Consider the following 25,292-nt stretch of genomic DNA (forward strand, 5'->3'; position numbering starts at 1 on the left):
GGCTGGCTTTGAACTTCTTGCCATGGCATTCCAAGTGTTGAGATTAGACTGTACCATTAGGCCCAGCTTAATCTACTTCTAAGTCCCATGTTCAGAAGACTAAAGCAAGACATCTGCCATGCTGTACACCTGGTGTCCTAACGTGCTGGAGGCTGAGGCAGGAGGATTACACATCCTGCCACAGAGTGACTCCAAGGCCACCCAGGCTATTTTGTAAGTTCCCATCTCAAAATAAAAAGAGGACTGGGGATAGAACTTGGTTAAGGAATACTCAGTAGGTTTAAGACCCTGTGTTCAATTTCCAGTTCTTCACACACACAGACATACAGACACACCCACGCATGCTCCCACACACTCAGACACACTGTTGTACACACATGGAGAGGGAGAGGAAGAGGCAGCAAGGCTTGGGGATGCAGCTCTGTGATAGAGTGCCTATGTCACTGGCTCAAGGAAGTGTGCTACTCCCAGCACCGCAGCAATAAACCAAGCCTCGATTTTCACACTCCAAAGAGATGAAGGTGTCTTTGAAATGTTTTTGTTTGTTTTCTCTTCTGAGGTGCAAGAGGACGGGAGCCAGCCTGTGCCAGACAACTGTCTGTCCCTCGGCTTATCCCTGGCAGTGTTTATCTCTTCACTGGGTCGCTGCCTGACCTGTCACTCACTGTGTAGCCCAGGCTGGCCCAGACATAACCGAGCTATGCCTGCCTCTGCCTCCTGTGCGAAGCACCTGCACAGCCTTCGGGGGTGGCAGCGGCCCTGTCAGCTGTGCAGGCACCATCAGGTTCCAAGACAAGTTTGGCATCTCTGGCCCTTTTCAGCTACCAGGCCATCTCGAATCCATCACTGACACTGTTCAAATTCAACAGCGAGCACTGCACAAAGTGTGATGGTGCAGGCTTTCAAGCCTAATTACAGCATTAAGGCAGAGGCAGGCTGAACTCCATGAGTTCAAGGCCAGCCTGAGTTACACAGTGAGCTCCTGTCTCATACACACACACACACACACACACACACACACACACACACACGTACATGCATGTATACATACCCCATTCCCTGCATCTGCCCTGGCTCTTGTCTCTGCTCTTACCTGCTCTCTCTTTCCCCAGGGATCGATCTGACCTCAAGCACCTTCCCTCACTCCTTTCCTCCCTTTCCCCCTCACCTGGACCTATTCACTATGCACAGCACAGGCTTCAGAGGTTCCAAAGTCACAAGGCCTTCAGGGTCTCTGCCAGCCTCAAGACCCTACGAAAGCCCGCTCTCACATCTGGTTGGTTTTGTTTTTTCTTTAGAAACGAAATTAGTGTCTCAGCCATTGTTAGTGGTGTTTTCCTGTAATTTCAGCACTCAGGAGGCTGAGGCAGGGGAATCACTGAGGATCTAAGGCCAGCCTGGTCTTGATAGCAAGTTCCAGGTAAGCCTAAGCTATGTATCCTCCCCCCCCCCAAAAAAAAAGTGGGGTAAAGAGGAAGGGAAGGAGAAGGGAAAGAACATGAAAATTGAAAAGAACAATATCTCTGCAACTGCTTGGAGATCATATGTTGTCAAAAATCCCACTGAGCACTAGAGGACAAGGTCTAGCCTAACCTCCTGGTGGTTTTAACTAAGACCTTCATAACCGACCCCGGTTGAAGTGACATGAACTCAGGCATCAATTACAGTAGCAGCTGTCCTCTCTGTATCCTTACAGCATTACCACCCGAACATCTGCCAAGCCACGTTTACTCACAGACCCGCAATAGCGGGGTTTCGCTGTGACTAAACCACAGCTGAGGCCACCCCAAAGAGAGCTTCCTATCTATTTATTCTCTCTGGGCTCTGCCTTCCCAGGCGGCTAATGCTCCATTCAAATGAAGTAGCTCAGAAAAGCAGAGTTGTAAGTGAGGGTTTAAATTCCCCTGTCTCCTTTTATGGACCAGTAGTAAAAGAAATGACCTGAAACAGCAAGAGCAACAAAAGTAACTGCCTGGGACTCTGGCTTTCTCAAGACCTAATTGTCCCTCCCCTTCTCTTTTGTTATGTCTTACCCTGGAGGAAAACAAATCTTCAAGAACATTAAACTCTAAAATCATGCCAGGTGTGGTGGCACACGCCTGTAATCCCAGCACTTGGGAGGCTAAGGCAAAAGGGATCCCTTGAGTTTAAGGCCTGGGCTACATAATAAAACTTTATCTCAAAACCAAATAAATTTAGGAAAGGAAGAAAAAAAAAAAAAAAAAAAAAGAGGGGCTGGAGAGTTGGCTCAGTGGCCAAGAACACTTGTTCTTGGAAAGTACCCAGGCTCGGATCCCAGCACCCACATGGAAGCTCCCCACCTCCTCAGGCACCAGGCAAGCATCTAGCTCACAGACATACATGCAGGCAGAACACTCAGACACACAAAATAATAAAACAAATAAATAAGTTAGCCAAGAAGGCGCACATCTTTAATCCCAGCACTCAGGAGGTAAAGGCAGGCAGATCTCTGTGAGTTCTAGGTCTACAGCCTGGTCTACAGAGTGAGTTCCAGAACAGCCAGGGCTACACAGAGAAAGCCTGTCTCAAAAAAGCAAGCCAGCAAATCAGCCCTAGAGAAGAGCAGGGGCCGGAGGCAGCTCCAGAGAGAGACGGCTCAGCAGTTAACATTTGCTGCTCGTTCAGAGGATCCGGGATTCAGATCCCACACTCAGGGTGTCTCACGTCTAACTGTAACTTCAGCTCCTGGGGATCTGACACCCTTCCACGGAAGCACACTCACATGAATACATGCACACGCACATGCACCCACCCAAGTATTTAAAAACAAAACAAAAAACAAAGTAAGTCCTCCGGCTCCCTGCTCATCCACCGTTCTCAGCCAGGGTGCTGGCTCTTCACCACTGAAGAACGCACAGCCCTCTCCATTGCAGCAGTCAAGGCTTTGCTCTGTTGTTGCTGTCCGCTGCTAAGTGGCAGAGTGGCTCATAGGCTACCACACTTCAGCCATCACACTTCAGCCAATAAGGACAATTTTGCAAAGAGGCTACTGTTTCCCTGCTCCTCGACTGTTCATATTGAAGTGACTGAAAGCAAGCGTACAACTGAGGGAAAGGGTGGATTTAAAATGCTGTTTCTAGGCCTCCGTAGTTAAGAGTTCCACTGCTGGCCAGGCATGACGACACGGACCTCTAATTCCTGCATGGCTTAGCTACGGGGTCTTTACTTTTTCAGTCTTTCTTCTTTCCTTCTTCCTTCCTTTCTTTTACTCTTTCCTTCCTTCCTTCCTTCTTTCTTCCTTCCTTCCTTTCTTTCTCTTTTTTCTTTTTTGTTTGTCTTCTTATTTTATTGTTATTGTTTTGAGACAGGGTTTCTCTGTGTAGCCCTGGCTGTTGTGGAACTCACTGTGTAGACCAGGCTGGCCTCAGACTGAGACCCACCTGCCTCTGCCTCCTGAGTGCTGGGATTAAAGCCATGTGCCACCACTGCCTAGCTAATATAATTTAAATTTTGAAACAGGGTCTGATTCTCTAGACCAGGATGGTTTTGAAGTCTCAGCAATCCTCCTGCCTCAGCCACTTGAGATCTGGCATAACAAGCCTGCACACCATTCCTAGCAGCATTTGATCTTATCACACATCAGTGGGAACAACTGGATGGACACTGAGGCCCAGGCGGCTCTTGAAACACCAGAAGCCACAGGGCCAGGGTTCCAGTTCCACCAGATACAGGCGTGGCCTCCTCCACCCTCACCAGCTTTGTGCACAGCACATGGCACCCAGGAGCCAGCTGCCTTTCCGCTCACCTCTTTTGCCTGTCCGGGGGACTTCCCTGCACGGCCTCTTATACTTGTATTTTTGTTTTTCCTCATGTTCTATGAGTAACTTCTGAGGAAAGGTATGTGTGTGAGCATGTGTGCACAGACTCATGCATGCGAGAGAGAGAGAGAGAGTGCGCGTGTGTGTGTGTGTGTGTGTGTGTGTGTGTGTGTGTGTGTGTGTGAAATTAAGTTAATTGAGGAAGAAGAAATACTCGATAGAGCTATAGCAGCGTGCACTTCTTGCCTCAGGCGGGAGATGATGCCTCCCGACCAGGAGGGGCTGCCACTTGCCACCTCTACCCCAAGCCTCAGTAGCAGGCTGCCTTCAAGCCTTCCTTCTGTCCTGGATAACTAGCATAAAGTGGGCAAGCGTCTCCTCCTGGCGCCACAAAGCCAAGGCTTGACACCTACAGAGCTCTAGGAGGGGCTGCTCGGCCCCCACACTAGAAAGGGAGGTTCTGAGGCTCTGATCCCAGAAGTCCTATCCCTGGGGGGAGCTCCCGCCTGACACAGAGCATGATGGCTTTCCTGACCAGATGGTTGCAAAAGTTCATCAATACCCGAAAAATCAATAGCTGGCTGGGCCTGGGGGCTCACACCTGTCATCCCAACTGGAGCTGAGGCAGGAGGATTGCCACAGGCTTGAGAACTACACAACAAGGCTGTCTTAAAAAAAAAAACAAAACAAAACAATCAAAAGTTTATAGCTTAAAAAATTAAGGATTTTTTTTTTTTTTTTTTTTTTTGGAGGTGCAGGGAGGAGGTTTTGAAGGCTCATTTCATTCTTTTGTTTTTTTATGACAGGGTTTCTCTGTTAGCCCTGGTTGTCATGAAAATTAAAGGTGTTTGCCACTTTGCCTGGCGGTATGTTACATTCTAAGCCTGGAAGCTCAGAAGGCCCTTTGCCCTTGACAGGAAGTGATTTGACTATGCTGCTGCATTTCTGCCACGTTTATCCAAAGAAGAAATGGGCACCGAAAGCAAAGAAGTTTAACTTTGAAAGCATCCAAGAACGGCGACAGCCTGTCCACATAGTCGTAAGAATCAAGTGTTAGAATCAAGTGTCAGCTGCCTGTGTGGAGACATAACCACCGTGCTGGCATGTAGCAAGACAGGGGAATCAAGAGTCTCAAGGCTAGCCTCAGCTGCAGAGTAAGTTTGAGGCCAGCCTGAGCTACATAAGACCCTGTCTCAAAAATAAAACAAAACAAAGAACAAGGCCAGGGCATACTGCTCAGTGAGAGAGTGCTTGCCTAGCACATACAAGGTTCTGGGTTCCATCCCTAGTACCATTCTTCCCTCTGATCAAAATAGTAACCAAGGCAGGGTAAGACACGGTCTTTTACTACGGCCTTAGGTGGCCCGGGGCTCACTGCGTAGACCAGGTTGACTGCAAACTCACAGATTCACCTGCCTCTGCCTCTGCGGTGCTGGGATTAAAGGCACATGGCACCTTGCCCAACCAGTAATTTTTTAACTATATGAGGTAGGGAAGGAAGGGAAACAGAGATGGAGAGAGAGAGCATAGCCTGGATTAGTCTGACCTTAAATACACTATTTAGCTTAGGCTGGCCTCACACTTGTGATCCGTCTCCCTCAGCACCTTGAGTCCTTGGATTACAGGCTACAATGCCTGCTTTGTTAATATAATTATGGCTAACATGATAGCATGACCAGAGTCTCCATTGCTTTCTTTTACTTTAAGGCCATTAAAGCACTCGCCTCCAAATCCCACAGTCACTCTGCCCACTGTGGACCTGTCAGTAGCTCCCTGTGCCTACAGACAAAAGATGCCAGGCTCTTTGGCATTGTGCACACCCCATCCAAAGGTGCTTTTTTGTTTTCTGTGTTTCACTCCAACTGTTTTCTCCCTAACCTTGAGCATGTCCTTCTCTAGAACTGCACTTTCTCTTCTTCATGCCCCTGAACTCTCATGCTGCCGGATTCTGTTTGAGTCTTGCCTCTTTCCTGATCATCTGGCCTGCCAGGAGTGAGAACCCCCGGGCTCCCCACTGCAGCCTGGTGGACTGGCCAGCAACCTTTGTGAGCCTCGGAGGCGTTGAGTGATTCGCCGGCTTGTCTCCGGTACCACCTTGAGATCTTAAGCCCAGGAGCTTGGTGCCGACTGGTACTCATCTCCCAAGGTGAGTCAGCAGGCCAGGAGCCCTATCTGTCTCTCTCACTTTTCTGGAAAACAAAAGGCAGGAAGAATGAAATTTAAAAATAAAAAAAAAAAATTTATATATATATTGGGAAGTGAGATATATATATATATCTCACTTCCCAAGTTGTTCATGACATTCTTGGCACATGAAGAAGGACTCAGGGTGTAGACATGTAGCCACTGCCTAGAATGTGCACTAACCTGTTAAGTAGTATCACACCGTGAGTTTATCGTGTGACTTCAGGAGTCTCACACCCTCAGCCGTGTGGAGCACATGGGGTTAACTTGTGCAAAGCCGAGGAGGAAAGGAAGCAGTTTGGAGGCAGTGCTGTGGACTGGGGTGCCTGGGCCCCCCGTTCCTGGCTCACTCTGCAGTCCTTGGCTCACCTTCCCTAAGTCACCCGAATGCTAATCACTGATCCTGCCCACAAGGCAGTCAGGCCCGGAGAGCCAGCTGATAACATTCTTGTTGCTCGTCAGGAACTGAGGACTCACCAGGAATCGGGAACAATGGTGAACATGGAGACAGGTCAGGGGCTTTCCTGGCTTTGGAAGATCTCAGCTTGATGTGGGCAGCAGACACGTGTAGAAGATACAATGACATGAGCTAGAGCGTGATAGATGTTACAGCAGAAACACAAGCACATCTCTCCAGAGTGCGAGGGAGGGAGGGACCCCGGAGGGGCCAGGAGACGAGTGCTCAGGAGCGTTCTGTGCTTGTCCTGGGCCACACATGTTATATGGATTATCCTATGTCAGCCTTCTGATGGTGCAAAGTGAGGGCTTTAGCCCAGCACTCACCTTATAAATAAATAGATGCCAGAGGTGGCAGTGTACACCTGTAATCCAAGCACAAGGGACGTGGGGACAGTATGATTCTTGGGACTTGCTCACCACCAAGTTTAAGTCATCGGTGAGTTCCAGATTCCAGTGGGTTTCAACGAGAGATCCTGCCTCAAAACACAAGGTCGGCCAGGCACCATGGTGGGCACCTTTAATCTCAGCACTCAGGCAAGGGCAAGTGGATCTCTGTGAGTTTTGGGTAGCTGGGGCTACATAGTAAGACCCATCTCAAGAAAAGAAAAATAAATTTAAAGAAAGGGAGGCAAAACTATTGAGAACACCCAACATCAGCCTCTGCCATCCATTCCAACACGCCAATGTATGAACACACTTGTGCATACCCACAAACACGCACGCACACACACACTCAACTGAGCAGTGTAAGGCTCAAAGGGACTAAGTAACTTGGCTGAATCCTACCAACAAACTGCCCTTCCAGTGCTGCCCTTTCTGACTCAGTACACCAGCTCAGCCCCAGGGAGATGAGATGCCCTCAGCGAGATAGTAAGAGAAAGTAGAGGGTTGGGCACCCCAGAGGGGGGCAGGTAGACAGAAATACACAGCGAGCCACAGAGGCGGGTGGGTCTATATGAGTTCCAGTCAGTCTGGTCTACAAATCGAGTTCCAAGGACAGCCAAGGCTACACAGAGAAACCCTATGGTGGGGGGTGGGAACCACGGGTTGAGTAGGGCCAGCTCATAGTATAGTGACCATTACTCCCTTAGGACCTATGGGGAATTGGTTTGCTTTCAGGACCTTCAAGGATGTCAGAATTCTCAAGTCTTATAAAAAAATGTCATTTTATGTGTTTACTACCTAGGCGCAACCTCTAGAATACCGTAAACTACCTTTAGAATATTCACAATGCCTAACACAACAGAGTGACCAGGAAAGTGTGTGCATGTCTAATACATATTTATTTGTTTGTTTGTTTGTTTGTTTATTTGTGTGTGTGTGTGTCTGTGTCTATGTGTGTCTGTGTGCTGGGGTGTGCATTGCAGAGGTCAGAGGTTAACTTATGGGAGTCAGTTCTCTCCTACTACATGGGTTCCAGGATTGAACTCAGGTCATTAGATTTGGGTGCGAGTGCCTTCTCTTGCTGAGTCATCTAACCAGCCCCATATAAGTAATTTTTCCAAATATTTTCAACCCACAGGCAGTTGAATCTTCAAAGGTAAAATGTTTAGAAATGTTTAGCCCTTGAGGACTGACTGTCCTTTGTGTTCAGCCCTAAAATAGCCTTGCTTTTTGGATCATAGTAATCACACTAATTTGTGATTACAGTAATGCGTTATCGAATAATTATAACTTCTGAAAGCCAGGCGGTGGTGCACGCCTTTAATCTCAGCACTCAGGAAGCAGAGACAAGCAGATCTCTGTGAGTTTGTTCAGGTTATTCAAGAGCAGCCAGAGCTACACAGAGAAACCCTGTCTCGAAAAACCAAAAGTAAGTAAGTAAATAAGTAGATAATGATGTCTTGATATTTTTCAAAATCATCACTATAATCAAAACTAACGAACACGTTCAAACCTCACTTTCTGTTGCTTGATGAGGGAAATCTATGTTCTGCTCCTCTAGTAAATTTCAGGTGTTGTACATCTGACCTTGAGAACTCATCCATCTTGCCTAATGAAACTTAGTGCCCTTTGACCAGCAGCTCCCCAACCCTTGTCAATCACCAGGCTAGTGTCCCATGGTGCAAGTTCAATGTTCTTTAAATTCCAGGTGTAAGTGAAGTCACGCTGAATTGGTCTTTCTGTGTCTGGCTTATTTCACTTAGCACAATGTCTGTCCTTCAGGTTCAACTTCAATGCCTAATAGTTCCTTCCTTTTCTCTTATTTCTTTTTTTAGTTTTTCGAGACAGGGTTTCCCTGTGTAGCCCTGGCTGTCCTGAATTCACTTCGTAGACCAGGCTTGGCCTCAAACTCACAGTGATCTGCCTGCCTCTGCCTCCATGAGTGTTGGCATGACAGGCATGTGCTACCATACCCGGCTACTCTTTCTTTCTTTCTTTCTTTCTTCCTTCCTTCCTTCCTTCCTTCCTTTCTTTCTTTCTTTCTTTCTTTCTTTCTTTCTTTCTTTCTTTCTTTCTTTCCTTCCTTCCTTCCTTCCTTCCTTCCTTTCAGACTTATTTATTTTTATGTATGTGGGTATTTTGCTTGCATGTATATCTATGCATCACATCTGTGCCTGGTACCTGCAGAGGCCAGAAAGAGCACTGGATCCCCTGGAACTGGAGTTACAGATGTTTGTGAGCCGCCATGTGGGTGCTGAGAAACAAACCTGAATCCTCTCTGGAAGAGCAACAAGCGCTCTTAACTGCTGAGCCATCTCTCCAGCCCGATAGTTCCTTTCTTAATCCAACTTAAAATATTTTATACCTATGCTGTCAAATTTCCATTGGCATTTCCCCTATTTTATAAATCAAAAATCTTGGCTAAGAGATTGTTTCAGTAACTTGTGTAAAGTCATTGACAAGAGGCTGAGGAGCGCCTTCAACACGTGGTGCCTACAATCTCCGGAGCTCCAGACAAAATGGGAAGGATGTAAGGCCTGAGCCTTGGTTTCCTCATCTCTGTAAGATGGATATGTTATCTCTATAGTTTCAAAAGAGTTTTGCAACTTTACCAGATAGCACACCGGTAGGATGTTTTGTGGGCAAGATAAGCAAATGTCTTCGGTAACCCAGGAAATCTGTTTAGGGCCCTTGGGAACACGTTCTACAATTCATCTACAATTCAAAGACCTGGGTTCTGGAGGAAACCATCATCTTTTGCACATCTGAACCACTAACAATGACTTGTTGCTGAATGGGCCTCTTTGCTTCTAGGAGCAATGCCTTGTCAAACAGGAAATTGGTTTTTAGTGCTATGAGGTCTCTATGAGTTCAGACTTCTGCTTTCGAAGGTTCTTACAAGATGCACAGTCGGCACCAACTTACAGAAAATGTTTAATTGGAATCAGAAGGTGCTGGCTCCCACGGCCTTGTTTCAGATTGTCTACAAATTCCCACTGCAGTAAGTTTGGTGTGTGCTCAGCAGTCACTCATTTATTTATGTTTGCCAGCAATGAGTGAAACCAAAACATACTCCATGCTGCTTCCGGGACCCAAGTGCAGCTTTCACAGGGTTAGAAGAAGAAAGGGAGAACAGTGGAGAAAGGATTCCTCTTAGGTAAGACAGAGCTGGCCCTGAGCTCAGTGACACGCCAATGAGCCTAGTGTGAGTTTCCCGTGCTGATAAGCACTGGTCATTAAGGGAAGGAAAAGTCACCTTTGTATATATAAAATATACAAGATTCTCAGTCTAAAAAGACTGAGCAGGAAAATATTGGGTAAATAGAGGATATCCCTTCAATTATTATGTGAAAATTAAGTTGCCTCAAGAACGTAGGTGTTTCCTTCTCTGAGTCAAATGCTGAGGAAATGAGAGGCTCCTTAAGTTGAAATCAAGATGAACTGACTTTTCAGCCTTTGGGGGTTCAATTCTAGGAAGACAGGACAAAGAAATTCTTCCTCTGAAAAGCCCTTTAGACCCCGTACAGTGGAGTCAACTGCTCTGTGAGGCTAAGTTCTTGTTGCCATTCTGCTTTAGGCCATTGGTTTCCCTAGAGCTTGACAGTCACCCTCACTGAGTGCTAAGAGACTTCGCCAATGTTCTCAAAGAACTTAGTGTCGCTGGGTGGGTGGTGTGGCCCTGAACCAGCACTTGGGAGGCAGAGGCAGGAGAGCGATGTTAGCCTCTCTTGTAATAACGAATTCCAGGTCCTGGGCTACAGAGTGAGGTTGTCTCAAAAACAAACAAACAAAAATAAATAAAGAAAAAGAAGGATGGGTTGTGGGGGTAAATCTTTCAAAGCCAGTATCACAAATTAGTGATGGTACACGCTTGTAATTGTAGCACTCAGAAGGCTGAGACAGGAGAATTGTGAGCTCAGGGATACAAAATGAGACCTTACCTTATAAAAACCAGCAAAGCAAAACAAAGAAAATGGGCTGGAGAGATGACTCAGCAGTTCAGAGTACTTGCTGCTCCTGCACAGGACCTGGATGGAACTCCCAGCATCACATGATGGATGACACCATCCATGACAGCTCTACTGCCATGAGATCCCACACCTTCCGACCCCCATGGGCGCCAGGTACACGAGTCACACTTAACATACATGCAGACAAAACAGTCATCCATTCACATGAAAGCATAAGTAAATCTAAAAGGAAAGACAGTCAGATCTCAGTCTAGAGCACTTTCATAGGAGGGTTGTGTATGCTCCCTGGAAAGTCTATCAAGATTAAGTTTCTGCGTTCTTGAGCTATCTTGGTCCATGAGGATGATGGAAGTTCATCTCCTGCCTTGGCTCTAGAGCCTTGAATGCTGTGTCCCGTGGCCCCTGGATTTGGTCTCCTTGTGGACCAAGGTGCTCCCTTTCCACCAGGCACCACCAAACCATCCCCCACCTCCTAGTCCCACTTCCTCTGGGAAGCAGAGAGAGAGCCCTGCTTGATAAGCCTATCTCCTTTGGGAGTAAGGCCTGCATATCTCAGGACCCACCCTTGGAATATTCAATTGACTAATCCACCAGCCCACCTGCCTCCACTCCAGCACAATGGTGAGTTTCTGGGCATTGAAATTTTATGGCAAATGTTCTTCCCTTAGGCTGCCTTAGAAAAGATTTTCAGCGGAAGAGAACAGACTGGAAAGGCTTATCTTTGTAGACTTTTCTTTGGCTCCGGATAAACTACGGACAATTGCAACCAGCAAGTTCCCCATCCTTGGATTCCACAGTTTACAGATTAGAGACTTGCACAGACTTGTCTTCCTTGTCTGGATTTCCTAGACTGATGAGGACAGCCCCTGTGACAGAGATGACATGGTCCTTGCTATTGTGAGACACCTCAGGTGATTTCAAGCGCACAGGGGAAGGCAGACATGGCTCTACTTTCCTGTAATCCCAACACTTGGGGGGCAGGGGTTGGAAAACCGGGACCAATCAGAGGCTACCCTAGGCTATCTTGTAATTTCTAGTTCGTTCAGGGCTATATAGATGAGGCCTTCCCTATAAAGCAAAACAAAAGCCAAATAAACGACTGCAACATTTACGACTCCTCCCAGAAGCCTTCTTCAGGAACCCCTTACCTTTTGAAGGGCAAGAGAGTGGGGTGGGGGGTCTGTCTGTCGTCTGTTGTTATTGGTGGTGCTTTGGTCTCTTAGGGCCATGCTATGTAGCCTAAGCTGGCCTCAAGCTGGCCTCCTCTCTGCACTGCAACACCAGGCCCTTTTCATCTTACTAGTGTGGTCTCTCTAACTTTCCTAGTTCACATTAAGACCCAGTTCTCACCTTTTCTGTTTTCAAGACAGGTTTCTCTGTGGAGCCTTGGCTATTCTGGACCCACCTTGTAGACCAGGCTGGCCTAGAGCTCACAGAGATCCGCCTGCCTCTCCATTCTCACATTTTCTGTGTTCATCTTCTGGTGTCTTATCCTCTGTATCATATGCCACCATACAGCTAGTACCTGAATAATCCTTTATTTTATGCCCTGTCTCATTGTGCTTTACTAGAATGAGGTTCCATGAGGGCAAAGATCATGTCTGTTCATCCTATGGTCTCTAGTGCTCAGAACTATGCCCAGCTGCCCAGCACTCAGCAGGTGCTCAGATTGTAGCCAGGCTCCATAAGGGAACCGGTAAGACGAACACCTTTCATTCCATGTGAGGACCGATAGTCACGAGAGCGAGAACGAAAGTCATACCATGGTCCTTTTGAATCGTATCTTCCACTTTTTCCTAATGTGTGACCCTGAGCAGGACATTGTCACCTCAGAGCCTCAAAGTGTTATCGTTGAAGTGACAATGCCATTGTGTGCTTGCCTGACTGGGTCACTGGCACAAACGTCCTATCCAGTGCTTCAGTGAGTGCTAGATCCGACCCTGGTAGCTTAGACCCGTCATCCTAGGTCCCTGGGAGGCTGAGGCGGTGAAGCTCAGGGCCAGCCTGGGATACAGAGCAGGTTCCAAAGCAAACCAACCTGAGTTACTTAGTGATCTCAGCCTCAAAACAGAAAGTGAGAAGGGCTGTTGGTAGAGTGCTTGCATAGCACAGGTGAAGCCCTGGGTTCCATTCCCAACACTACCTGAAGCAGGCACGGCAGCACACATCTGCAGTCCCAACACTCCGGAGACAGGAGCAGAAGGATCAGGCGTTCAGTGTCATGCTTGTCTACACAGGGGGTTCTGGAACAGCCTGGGCTACATGCTACAGGAAAGAGAGAAGGAGGAAGAGAGAGAGGAGGAGGAAGAAGAGGAGAAAAAGGAGGAGGAAGGAGAGGAGGAGGAGAGGACGGAAGGAAGGAGGGAAGAAAGGAAGGAAGGAAACGTGTGAGATCTGAACCCAGAAAGTTGGTTGTAAACTCATAAACCTGGAACTCTGAGGCCAACTGGGACAACAAAGAAAAACTCTTGTCTCAAAACCCACCAAAAATAAATGTTAGCTATGTTATTATTGCTGTTGCTTTTATTAATCCAAAGTCTCCCGACACCCAAGGTAGAAACTCTTTAGCCCCAGAGCTGGGAAAAAAAGCCTTTTCATCAACAGCTACCCACTGGAAGAGTGACTGTACCCCGGGGCCACACTAGAAGCTGCTCCTTCTTTAGCCAGGCACAGCTGTCACGTTTGTAATCCCAGTGCTTGGGAAACTGAGACAGGAGGATTTCTTTGAGTTTGAAGCCAGCCTAGGCTACATAGTGAATTCCAGGCCAGCTTGGGCTAATGAATGAGTTCCTGTCTCAAGCAATCTAGCAAAGGAACAGACTTCAGGGGTGTGGCAGTGCATGCCTGTGATCACAACACTTGGAGGTAGAGACCGGAAGACCAGGGTTATTAGTCATCCTGAGTTACTTAGCAAATCTGAGGCCATCTTGGGGCTACGAGAAACACTGTTAAAAACTAATGATACCAAAATAAAATAAAGATGCTTGCCGTTGTCATGATGGTAAAGCATGTCATCAGTAAGCTCCTTAGAGGAACAACAAGAAGCAGGACATGCAGACACTTGTCTATAATTCCAGCACTCAGGAGGCTGAGGCAGGAGGATTACCAGCTTGAGCTACAGAGACACCCTGTGTCAAAGATACACACACAGAGGGATAAGCAAAGCTAAAACAGAAAACTGCTTTCTTTCTTTCATTTGTTTTGTCTTTCTTTCTAGCTATCTCTATTTTCATCTTCTTATTTTGTTAATCACATTTGTAAAATAACATATTGTGTGTGTGTGTGTGTGTGTGTGTGTGTGTGTGCACGCAGACGTTAATTCTCTCCTTTGACAGTGTACACCCTGGGCTTGAACTCAGGTTGTCACGCTTGGCAACAACCGCCTTCACCCACTGAGCCATTTCACCAGTTCCAGTGCTGTTACTGTTTCTTTATTTGTTTTAAATAGAGTATTCTGCAACTCAGGCTTGCTTCGAACTCACCATACAGACAAAGATGACCTTGAACTCCTGATCCTCCTCTAACCTCCCAAATGCTAGGATTACAAGCATGCACCAACACACCCAAACGTGAAAACTGTTTTCTAACCATGGAACATTACAAAATCACCTTCCTGCTTTAATGAAGTGTTTTCTTCCTCCAGTGGGGTATCTCAAGAACACAATGCAAGAGCAAGGGCCACTGAATCCGTGAAAAGATGTTTGTTTTCATCATGTTTATTTGCTTACAGCCATCCAACCTCCTCCCCAGGCACGGCAGCACCTGTGCAGTACACAGGCACACATGCAGGCCAAGCACCCATAAAATAAAATAAAAATTCAAATCTCAAACAAAAAATTGAAATAAAAAAGAAAAATGCATTATAGTTAAGTATCCACCCACTGGAGCTGGGCGAGGTGGAGCACGCCTGAAATCCCATCACTCTGGGAAGCAGAGTCAGGTGGATCTCTGTGAGTTCGAGGCCACCTGGGTCTAAAAAGTGAGTCCAGGACAGCCAAGGCTATACAGAGAAACCCTGTCTCGAAAAAAACATGTTTTTTTGTTTTGTTTTGTTTTGTTTTGTTTTGTTTTGTTTTGTTTTGTTTTGTTTTTAAGCATCCACCTTGAGCAGTCTTGAGGTCTGCTTCACTGAGGCCCAAATATAAAAGCTCACTCAGGACCCCCATCCACACACCCAGCAACCCCTCCACTACCCAGGAAAGCGCGTAAGATTCCAGAGCTACTGACCTCAGCCTGAAATCTCCAGTAATGGCCCTGGTTTCTTAATTCTAGAATACTTGAGATGGGTCTTTCTTTTCTAACAGCTTCGTCACTTAATCATGTACTTCAAAACCAAACGAAAACCCTTACTGTGTTCTTCCCCCGAAACTAACACTGAGCACAAGTGTGGATCAGAGACTCCAGAACAAAAGACACCCCCTCCCCGAAAGGAAATACAGAAAGGATTATCCTTTTTCAAAGGTGCAATAATGAAATACTTTTCTTCCCCTGGACAGGAATTTCATCAGGGTTCATGCAAGGGGAACAAGACGCCATTGTCTTGACTTAATTGGCATAATAGCTCCCCCTCCTCCGAATGATCCCTCAGAGGCTGTGACTGCCTTCTGCGCGCAGACGCAATCCCTTTCAAACACTGAACCTTTCACCTGGCAAACACCCGAGCCCTTCACAAGGCCCCACAAGGAAGAGTTCTTGCTTTGGCCTGGCACAACCTCTTCCGTGGAACTGTGAGTTCTGTCTCACAGGGCTTGGGAGCCATTTCTGGCCAACTGTCTATATCCTTCCTCTCCACTCAGTACAGGTACCAAACTGGCCAACACGGCGAGGTGGCCCTTACACAGGAGTGTGCGCCCCAGCTCCCCGCAGAGACCCCACAGCTACAGTGAGGGGACCTGCAGGCAGGGACCCACTGAAGGAGCGCTCTTAACAAACCCCTGACCTTTTTGTCCCTTGGACCAGAAGAAAGGGAAGAGTTGAGCAATTGCTGGAGAAGTCCTGCTGGCCAAAGCATGCATGACCTGCTTGGTCTACCTCTGCGGTCCCTCTTCCTTATTGTTCTTGTCAGACACTGGCCAGCTGTCCCCCCAGCCAGCATAGTCATCACCAGGGTAGGGCTGGGCAGGTGACCAAAGCGCTTATCTCTACCACCTCCTGACTAAGAGAATGTAGAGGGCAGCTCCTGATGGCGGCTTTGGGAGGATGATTTTCAGAAAAGTTGAGAAGAGTGAAAGGGAGTGGGGCTGTGGGAGGAGACCCCATAATAGCAGGGACAATGGGACACCCAGCTGTTTGAGGGACAGACAGCAGGAGACCCTTACACAGGGGTATGTCTTGGTCCTTTCCCAAACTGTAGCTGGGGTACGATGATGAGTTTGTACCGCACCCCACCTACCCCCAAGCCCTTTTTCGGAGGAAGACTTAGCGCTCATTTAGCCTGCCCGTCTCCTCACCGATTCACCCACTCCTTGCACAAGAGGCTGACATGCCCAGAACCTTCTTCTCCAGATCCAGCCCCCCCCAACCCAGCTTACCTACAGCTGCTTCCACAGGCTTGTGGGCCTTCCCCACAGCTCACTGGTGGGCTACTAAGAAATGCAGAGGAAGACATGCCTCTGAGTCAGACTGCTGCATCCCCAAGCAAACTGCCCCAAGAATTCAGCAGGCTTAAATGACGAGAAAGGGGAGGCTCACAGTGTGTTCTTGCAGCGTTCAGTTGGAGTGAAATGGAAAACAGGTCTTCATTGCGAGACATGGGCTCAAGCAGAGCTTCACTTCATGAGAACTGTCCAGCCTTCCCTCTGGGTTTGGGGAAAGGATAGTGACTCCTTCCTAACTCAACCCCACTGAGAAAAGCATTCAAACACACACTAGATGACACAGCAAGGAAAGGACAGAGAGGGAATTATCAAGTCCCCATGACGTGGGCCAGCATCCAGGAGCCACTACGCAAGCCTTGTGTCTTAGGCACTCATGGTCTGGCAGTGAGTCGCCTGACTGAGAGGTCTCATTTTCTCAGGAAGCGCAATCGCTGAGTGAAAAGAGCAATGAAGACTTAAAGGCAGAAGTGTAAGACTGATCTTCGCAGAAACATGACAGTGTTTACAGGCCTTTCCAATGTCATATTCCATTTTGATTTTTGGTTCTGGTTTTTTGTTTTGTTGTTTCTGAGACAGGGTTCCTTGGCTGTCCTAGAATTCACTCTGTAGACCAGGCTGCCCTCAAACTCTGCCTTCAGTCTCCTGGGATCAAAGGCATGTACCACCAACTGTCCATTTGGATTTTTTTTATTTTGCCTTTTGTTTTGGTTTTATTTTAAACACGGTGTGACTCTAGGTCCAAGCTGGCCTGCATCTCGCTATGAAGCCCAGGCTGGCCTCATACCGGCAAAGATCTTGCCTTATCCACCTAAATTCCGGGATTACAGGAGTGCGCCCCCGCTATTTCTGGCTCCCCCACCCCTTGAAAGTTCATTTCATAGCCCTGCCTTTAAAAGATTCGAGATGCCTTCCCAAAGCAACCTAAAAAAACAAAGCACAGCTATTGTACCCAAGTGCCAAGTCCAGCTGCAGAACGAAGAGCAGCTCGGCACACCAAGGTTTCCAGACCAGGGTGCTCCTGCCGCCAAGCAAACACATTCAACCATTCTAGAAAACTGCTTACTCCCTGCCCATCGGAGATGGGGCCACCTAGGATTTAGGTCCCCAGTTCTGAATCACATATATGTGTACATTTTGTGTGTTTGCTTGGAGAGAGTATCTTGCTTGGTAGCTCCAGCTGGCCTGAATTTTAAGGCAAACATCTCACGTCAGCTCCCGGAGGGTTGGGAGTACAGGCTCAAGCCACTGCTTTTGGTTTGTATTCATCCTTCTGTTGCCATTTTTTATCATCAAGCAAAGAAACAAAAGCTTGAGTTACCGCTAGCAACCGTCAGTTACTAGTGACAGCGACAGTGCAGGCTGAATGTCCTACTGTGCTCCACACAGACAGGATCCCACAAGTGGATCATCCCACCCATGTGCCAAAGGGTGTAAAATGCTGACACACTTACTTTCAAAGAAAGCACAGGTTTTGAGTTTACACTGGGGTTCTTTCCCAGGATATCTTGCTACATATGACCAGTCTTTTCTTTTCTTTTTTTTTAAAATCCAAACTCCAGGTCACTTCCGGCCCAGCGCACTCTCGTTAAGGGTTGCTCATCTTGTACCAGGGACCCTCATTTCACAGGCAGGCACGGCAGCTCACTCCAGCGGTTCCAGCTTCCAGGCAGCTGAGACAGGGGGATCGCTGCAACAGTGAGGCTAGCCTAATTTACACAGTGAACTCAAAGCCAGCTTGTACAGTATTAAACTGAGACCATTTCTAAAAACAGAAAGTAAGTGTCGCGCGCGGCCTTTGCCGATAAGGACGACGCAACAACCGAGGATTTCTTCAGCGGCAAGTTTATTGAACAGCTCTTTCTTGCAGATGGTGAAGGACCCAAACCCCGGGTTGTGCTCTGCTTAAATAGCCAGCAGAGAGGCGTGTTCATCTGTAATTGGTGCTCTGCTCAAGTCTTCATAAGCATATGGCTGGCAATTGGAGTGCAGCCTGAACCCTCATTAGCATAAACCTGCGCATGCGTAAACTGCAGGGTGGCGCAGGCAAGAGGCGCGAAAATGCTGGCAAGAAGAACCAGGAAGCAGGAAGCCGGCGCCATCTTGTAATGGCGGGAGCGGCTCCCGACATCTCCCCCTTATTTATTAATTAAAGGCCAAGTCAGTCAGAAAATTAACACACCATGAGGTTACCGATCAGCCTGCTGAGCCAACAGCATCAGCGATCAAGGAGCTTACACAGTGTAAGAGACCCTCTGCACCTTGAGTCCCGTGCAGTGGGAACCTGAGCCCTGGGAGGTGCAGAGGTCTGCCTTTGAACAGCATCCTGGTGCAATGGGAACCTGTGCCCGTCAGGAGTGCTACAAGTTCAGACAGTGTCTCAACGACTGAGCATGTTAAGCCAAACTTGGGGAGATGCTCCCTGTTCCACAGCCAGCATAGCCCGCACCATGGCCACATTTTTAAGATGTTGCTGTCTCTTAAAACGGCAGAGCAACCAAAACCAGAGGAACAGCCCCGCGAGCATAGACTGGCATTGGTCATGGGAATGCTGATAGGATCCCCCATCGGATCTCCTGGGTCTCCACCTCCATGTTCATCTGCACTCCGCTTCTTGATCCTGCGGAAAAACACAAACAGCTCCCCTGGATCTTATTAAAATAGGATCCGGTCCTTTAATGATTATAAGAGCAGAGAGCACAGCTGCTGCCAAGCTTTGATTTGTTACCGGTATTTGTTCATATACTTCAGGTGGGTATAAGGTCTGATTAACTACCCGAGCGTCCTCCCAGATTGGGAACGCGGTTTTAATCCGCTTCCTCTCTTTTTCTGATATCAGGGAAAATTTTGTCTCTGCAGATTTGGGTTTTTCAGTGGCTGACTCCCGCATGGAGAACCCGGAAGTGCCAGCATAGGCCACATATGGTGGCGGATCGGGGCGGTAACGCCCTTCCTCATATTTAGCTGCTTCCTCATCCAACTCTGCCTGCTCGCCAGAGTCCAGCCCTGACTCCTCATCAGTTTGTTGATTCTCAGAAGAGCTGTTATCGCTCCCTGTAGGCTCTGGCTCGCTCGATGACGAGGCGACTTTCAAATTCTGAAACTCCGCTAAACTGGGATACAGCGGGGCACCATTCTTCTTTTCCTTGCTAGCAATCTGTTTTGGTTTCTTTGACTTCTTAACTAACTTTCGCGCCTTCGGCGCCTTAGCCTTATCTTCTTTGGTCCCATCCTTAGGGGATTTACCTTCATTGGTCCCATCCTTAGGGGATTTACCGGTCTTAATTCCCTTTTCTGCTTCGGATAGACTGTCTTGATGGTCCCGTTTCCCACAACTAAGGCACAGACAACACAACAAGACCACAGAAATCATACCTTGCAGAAAAGTACCGCGGTTCTCACGCCACTGACTTTGAATCCTTACTCGACGAGCAGTCGGGGTCCTTCGAAGCGATCCTCCACTCCGGGGTTCGGCGGCTCCCGGGTTTCGGCACCACTTGTCGCGCGCGGCCTTTGCCGATAAGGACGACGCAACAACCGAGGATTTCTTCAGCGGCAAGTTTATTGAACAGCTCTTTCTTGCAGATGGTGAAGGACCCAAACCCCGGGTTGTGCTCTGCTTAAATAGCCAGCAGCGCGACCTGTCCGTCTGTAATTGGTGCTCTGCTCAAGTCTTCATAAGCATATGGCTGGCAATTGGAGTGCAGCCTGAACCCTCATTAGCATAAACCTGCGCATGCGTAAACTGCAGGGTGGCGCAGGCAAGAGGCGCGAAAATGCTGGCAAGAAGAACCAGGAAGCAGGAAGCCGGCGCCATCTTGTAATGGCGGGAGCGGCTCCCGACAAGTAAGAACAAACAAAATGGAATAAAATTCAGAAAAAAGTGTGAAGGGCTCATTTCCTCCCTTTTCCTTTCCCCATCTCTGCTGGCTTATTTGCTGGCTCTTCCTTTGCAAACTCTGGTCCGTCCACTCCCTGAGGGGCATGGCCTCACTTGGTTCTCCTCTGGCTTTTCCTTAGAACAGGGTGTTGTGATTCCCTTTTGTAAGGGCCTACAGGTACTGCTGTCTGCTTTTGTCATGAGGACAAAATTTTTATTTTGTCAATGACAGAACATTTTTACTCCCTCAGTTCTCTTCCAGGCTTTGATTTCTTTATTCTTTTTTTTAAAATCTATTTATTTTAAGTTTGGGTATTTTGCCTGCATGTATGTCTTTGCATCAGGAAATGCAGTGTCCTTAGAGGCCAGAGAGGGAGTAGGATCCCCAGGAACTGGAGTTACAGATGTTAGTGGGGTACAGGTGTGGGTGCTGAAAATTGAACCTAGATCCCCTGGAAGAGGTGCCAAGTCCTCTTAACTGCTGAGCCACCACTCCAGCCTCTCCATGTTTTGATTTTTAAAGATTTCTCCCTAAGGGAGACACCAACCCACCCATAAAACCTTTAATCCAAAATTTGTCCTGCCAATAGGCCGAGCTTGGGGAGTCCTGTAGAAGAGGGGGAGGAAGGACTGAGGGAGCCGGACAGGTCAAGGGCAGCACAATAAGACCTACAGAGTCAATTCACCTGGGCCGATGGGGGTTCATAGAGACTGAAGCACCAACCAAAGAGTGCGCGTGGACTGGACCTACACACGTGTAGCAGATGTGAAGCTTGGTCATCGTGTGGGTCCCCTAACGATAGGAGTGGGAGCTGTCTCTGACTCTGTTGCCTTCCTTTGGATCCCTTTCCCCTTGTCTGGCTTCAGTGGGAGAAGATGTGCCTAGTCCCGATGTGAGCTGATGTGGCAAGGTGGGTTGTTACCTACTGGGGAGGTCTCCTCTTCTCTGAGAAGAAGGGGGAGGAGAGGATGGGGAAGAGGCGTTATGAGGGTGGGGCTGGGGGGAGAGGAGAGAGGGAAGGGATCAGGCTGTAACGTGATTAAATAAATAAATTAATGGGAAAAAAATGATCATGGTCAAGTTCTGTGTGGCACTGCAGTGAGACCTCAAGTTGAATAAAATTCCATAATATTCTTTAACAAAAAAAAAAAAAAGAATTCTCCTTAGATAAAGAAAACTGAGTCATTTATCATGGACAGCTTATTCCTTAGTGTTTATCCCATAGTATTTTCTAAAAAAAAAAATAACTAAAATATAATATAATTTGTTTTGTTTTTTGTTTTGTTTTGGTTTAGATTTTTTGAGACGGAGCTTCTCTGCATAATCTTGGCTTTCCTGGACTCACTTTGTGAACCAAGCTGGCCTCGAACTCACAGAGATCCACCAGCCTCTGCTTTCCCAGCGCTGGGATTAAGGGCGTGCACCACCACTGTCTGCCTTGTTTTTAAAATGTTGAAGGAACAGCAAGCCATGTGAGAGATGTAATGTCTAATGTCTAAGCCAGGACTGAGTGAATATCTGTTATTGTAGGTGAGGTCTCCATCCCTGAGCTGCCCAGCCGGAGCTGCATTCCCAGCTGAAAAAAAAAAAAGAAAAAGAAATGTGCCCAAGAAAGGTTTAGCAGCAAACTGCTGCTCAATGCTCTCATGCATTCTTAGTTGGCCATAATTAGCCAATTGAATCAGGAGTTTACAGCACACATTTGTTACTTTGATTGTTCTTTAGAAAGAGGCAGTGGCCAAGCATGGTGGCGCCTGCCCGCAATCCCAGCACTTGAGAGGTGGAAAATGAGGGTCAGGCATTGAAGGCCATCCTTGGCTACATCGTGACTCTCAGACCAACCTGAACCGCATGAGACCTTGTATCAAAGAAACAAAGACACAGGCTGGAGAGATGGCTCAGCAGTTAGAAGCACTAGCTACTGACTCTTCCAGAGGACCTGAGCTCTATTCTCAGCACCCATGTGGAGTTAATAGCCCCCTGGGCCTCCAGTTCCAGGGCATCTGGCACCCTCTGGCCTCCACTGGCACAGCACACACATTCAGACAAAACACCTACACACAGTAAATCAAAATAAATAAATTTTAAAAAAACAGTAACAGTAACTCATTTTCTTAGAAGGTTTCTGCTTTCTTTTCTTAATTAAAAGAAGAACATGTATTCATTTACATTTGCATAATTGTGTGTGTGTATGTGTGTGTTGTGTGTGTGTCAGAGGACAACTTTCAGGAGTTGGGTCTCTCTACCATGTGGGTTCTAGGGATCAAATCAGGTCCCCAGGTTTGCTGACAAGCGCGTTACCTCCTGAGCCACCTCAACAGCCTCCTCAGATGGACTCTTCCTGCCTGTCCACAATTCGAGGCCGCAACAAAGCTGCTCGCAAGGAGAAAGTGGGGTTCCTCACCTAACCAGCATTTCACGTGGACTGAGAGGACACGAAGCCTCTATTCTGACAGGGATCATGTGATGTGTGTGGCCTGGGGTCTTGGCCCATCTAGCTGTGCCATCAAATGGGCCTCAGTCAGGTCAGGCAAATACACAGGGGCATCTAGGGAGGAGGGCAGAGCCAATTTCTCAAGAGCCCCTAGCTATGATGTCAGCACTTTCTCCCTGCTCTCCCTGTGGTCATCCTTACCACTGGCTGGTAATTATCAAAGAAAGAAATCATTCTCTCTCTTGAATTGTGCACTATGGCCTGAACGGTGGCTGTTCCTACGTTCCTGACAGGCACCTTTGTGAACAAACCGAATTCACAGTAATTGATAGGAAGCTGGCTGCCAGCTCTCTGTGTCACACAGCCTTCCAGATGGTATGGAGGGTAGAGCTGAGTGCTGCAGGATTTGGTGGTGAGAGAACAGTGCTGAGACAACTCCAAACTGTGAAGAGACGTGGAAGAAAACAGTGTTTCCAGGGCCAGTGAGCTGGCTCAGCAGGCGTTGGTGATACTGACATGGAAGCTCCAGTCAGCGCACAGTCTTGTCGCTGAAAAGTCAGCCTCCTCTCCCTCCCTCCGGCCTCTATGCTTATACACCGTTGTTTGGAAGCAATTTACTAATCATGACCCACATTCAAGATAGGGATGAACGCCTAGACCATAGTGAGTAAAGACTCAATTCGATAAAGAATAACCTCTAAGTCCCCTTTTTATCTGCATTGATATCTGCAGGGATTCGTCAATCCTGTCTGTATAGTTTGGGTTGCACTGTATTGCCACATTATTGATTTCGGAACCCCAACCCTTCTGTCTGTGACCACTGGCATGTCCTGTGGCTGGCCCTGTGTCCAGGATACAGAGTCTCTGTAGCTAGCATTCTGTAGTTCTTGCCTTTAATCCCAGCACTCTAGAAGCCAAGGCAGCAGGGTGGCCATGAGTTCCCTGGTCTATGGAGTGAGAGCTGTCTCAAGACAACCTGTGTAATTGTCAGTGTCCACAGAATGAAGTCTGGTTTCTCTGGCCTTCCATCAAAGCTCTCTCACAATCTGTCCCCAGTCCACTGTGCTCCCAACACCCACACAGTCTTCCACACCCAGGTGCCTCACACACAAAGGCGTAGCCCTTCCCCCCTTACCTTATCCTCACTGTTCTGCATCTGGCCTGGCTGTTTCTCTATATCCTATCTCTTACCATGGACCCTCAATGTTTACAAGCTTGGGATTATCTGTCCTCTGTCTCCTTTCCCTTAGGGTCTTCTCAAAATCACAGCCGTTTAAGCTCTACATGAAGAAGCTCGCACAATTTATAAATGGTTGAATCTTTAGGCTCATTTCATCCTCATTCACCTCATTCGGCAGATGACAATGTAAAGGCCAAGACTGTAACATGGCTTTTCTAAATTCCCAAAGCCTCGGGGCGGGGGGTGGGGGTGGGCAGAGTCTTCCGGTGCTCTGTGCACCACCCGGCCTCTCTCACACCGTGCCCTCCACAGGGATGGAAACGCTGTCTCACGTGTAGTTCTGATCTTCAAGGTCACACTTGTGTTGTTATTAGGTTAATGAGGATCCTTAATTACATTCCTGTTTATTTGCTGTGTGCCTGTGAGTGCACATGCTTGAATATGCACGGCATGCAGCAGTCAGAGGACAACCTCTGAGAGCTGTTTCTCTTCCTCCGCTGTGTGGGTTCCAGGAAGTAAACTCAGGTGGCCAGGCTCGGCGGCAAGCATCTTGACTTGCTGAGCCACCTCTTGGGCTCACCTCACCTCACCTCACTGCCACATATTTTTATATACTCTCCTTAGCTCATAAAATATGTCTGAGCGCCAGAAACTTAACACCTACCTTTAAGTAAACGAACCCACATGTTGAAAGTGAAGATTAACGATCAATGAATTTTTCCACTGGGGCTTATGGGAAGGTTACCTCTTCAGCATTACATTTCCTGGTTTCGTAGTATTTTTTTTAAACCTTTGCCGCCTTTAGAAATAAAAACAAACAAAGAGATGTCATGTTTGTTTATTTTCAATGCTGAATGTCAAACCCAGGGCCTCCCAAATGCTAGCTGAGCACATTAATGGTTCTGAGACATGGATGGTGGTACATAATTGTAATCTTGGCACTCAGGAGAAGGAGACAAGGTGATCAAGAGTTCAAGACCAGCCTGGGATAGTAACAAGACTCTGTCTCCTAAAACAGAAATTTTGATAAGAAAATTTTTAAATGGAATTAGGTAATTGTGCTTTCTTGTCCATTTTTACATTAGGATTTTTATATGAAAAGAATTTAAACGCATATACAAAAAAAATGTAGATCCTTTGTCTTTTTTTCACAAATACTAATTTTTCCAGGGTTTAACACTTACTGTTTTAAAATATTATTAAAGTATTTAAATTTATAATTATTAAATTATTGTAATTATCTTACTACATAGCTCTGGCTAACCTGTAACTGGTTATGTAGATCAGGCTGGCCTCAAACTCATCGAGGTCTGCCTGTGTCTTCGTTAAGGCAAAACACCATGACCGAAAAGCAAGTCAAAGAGAAAAGGGTTTATTGGGCTTGCCCTTCCGTATTGTAGTTCATGGCCAAAGGAAGTCAAGGCAG

The sequence above is a fragment of the Psammomys obesus genome, unplaced genomic scaffold (assembly GCF_907164565.1).
Source record: "Psammomys obesus unplaced genomic scaffold, mPsaObe1.curated_primary_1811, whole genome shotgun sequence".
In the NCBI taxonomy this organism is placed as follows: Eukaryota; Metazoa; Chordata; class Mammalia; order Rodentia; family Muridae; genus Psammomys; species Psammomys obesus.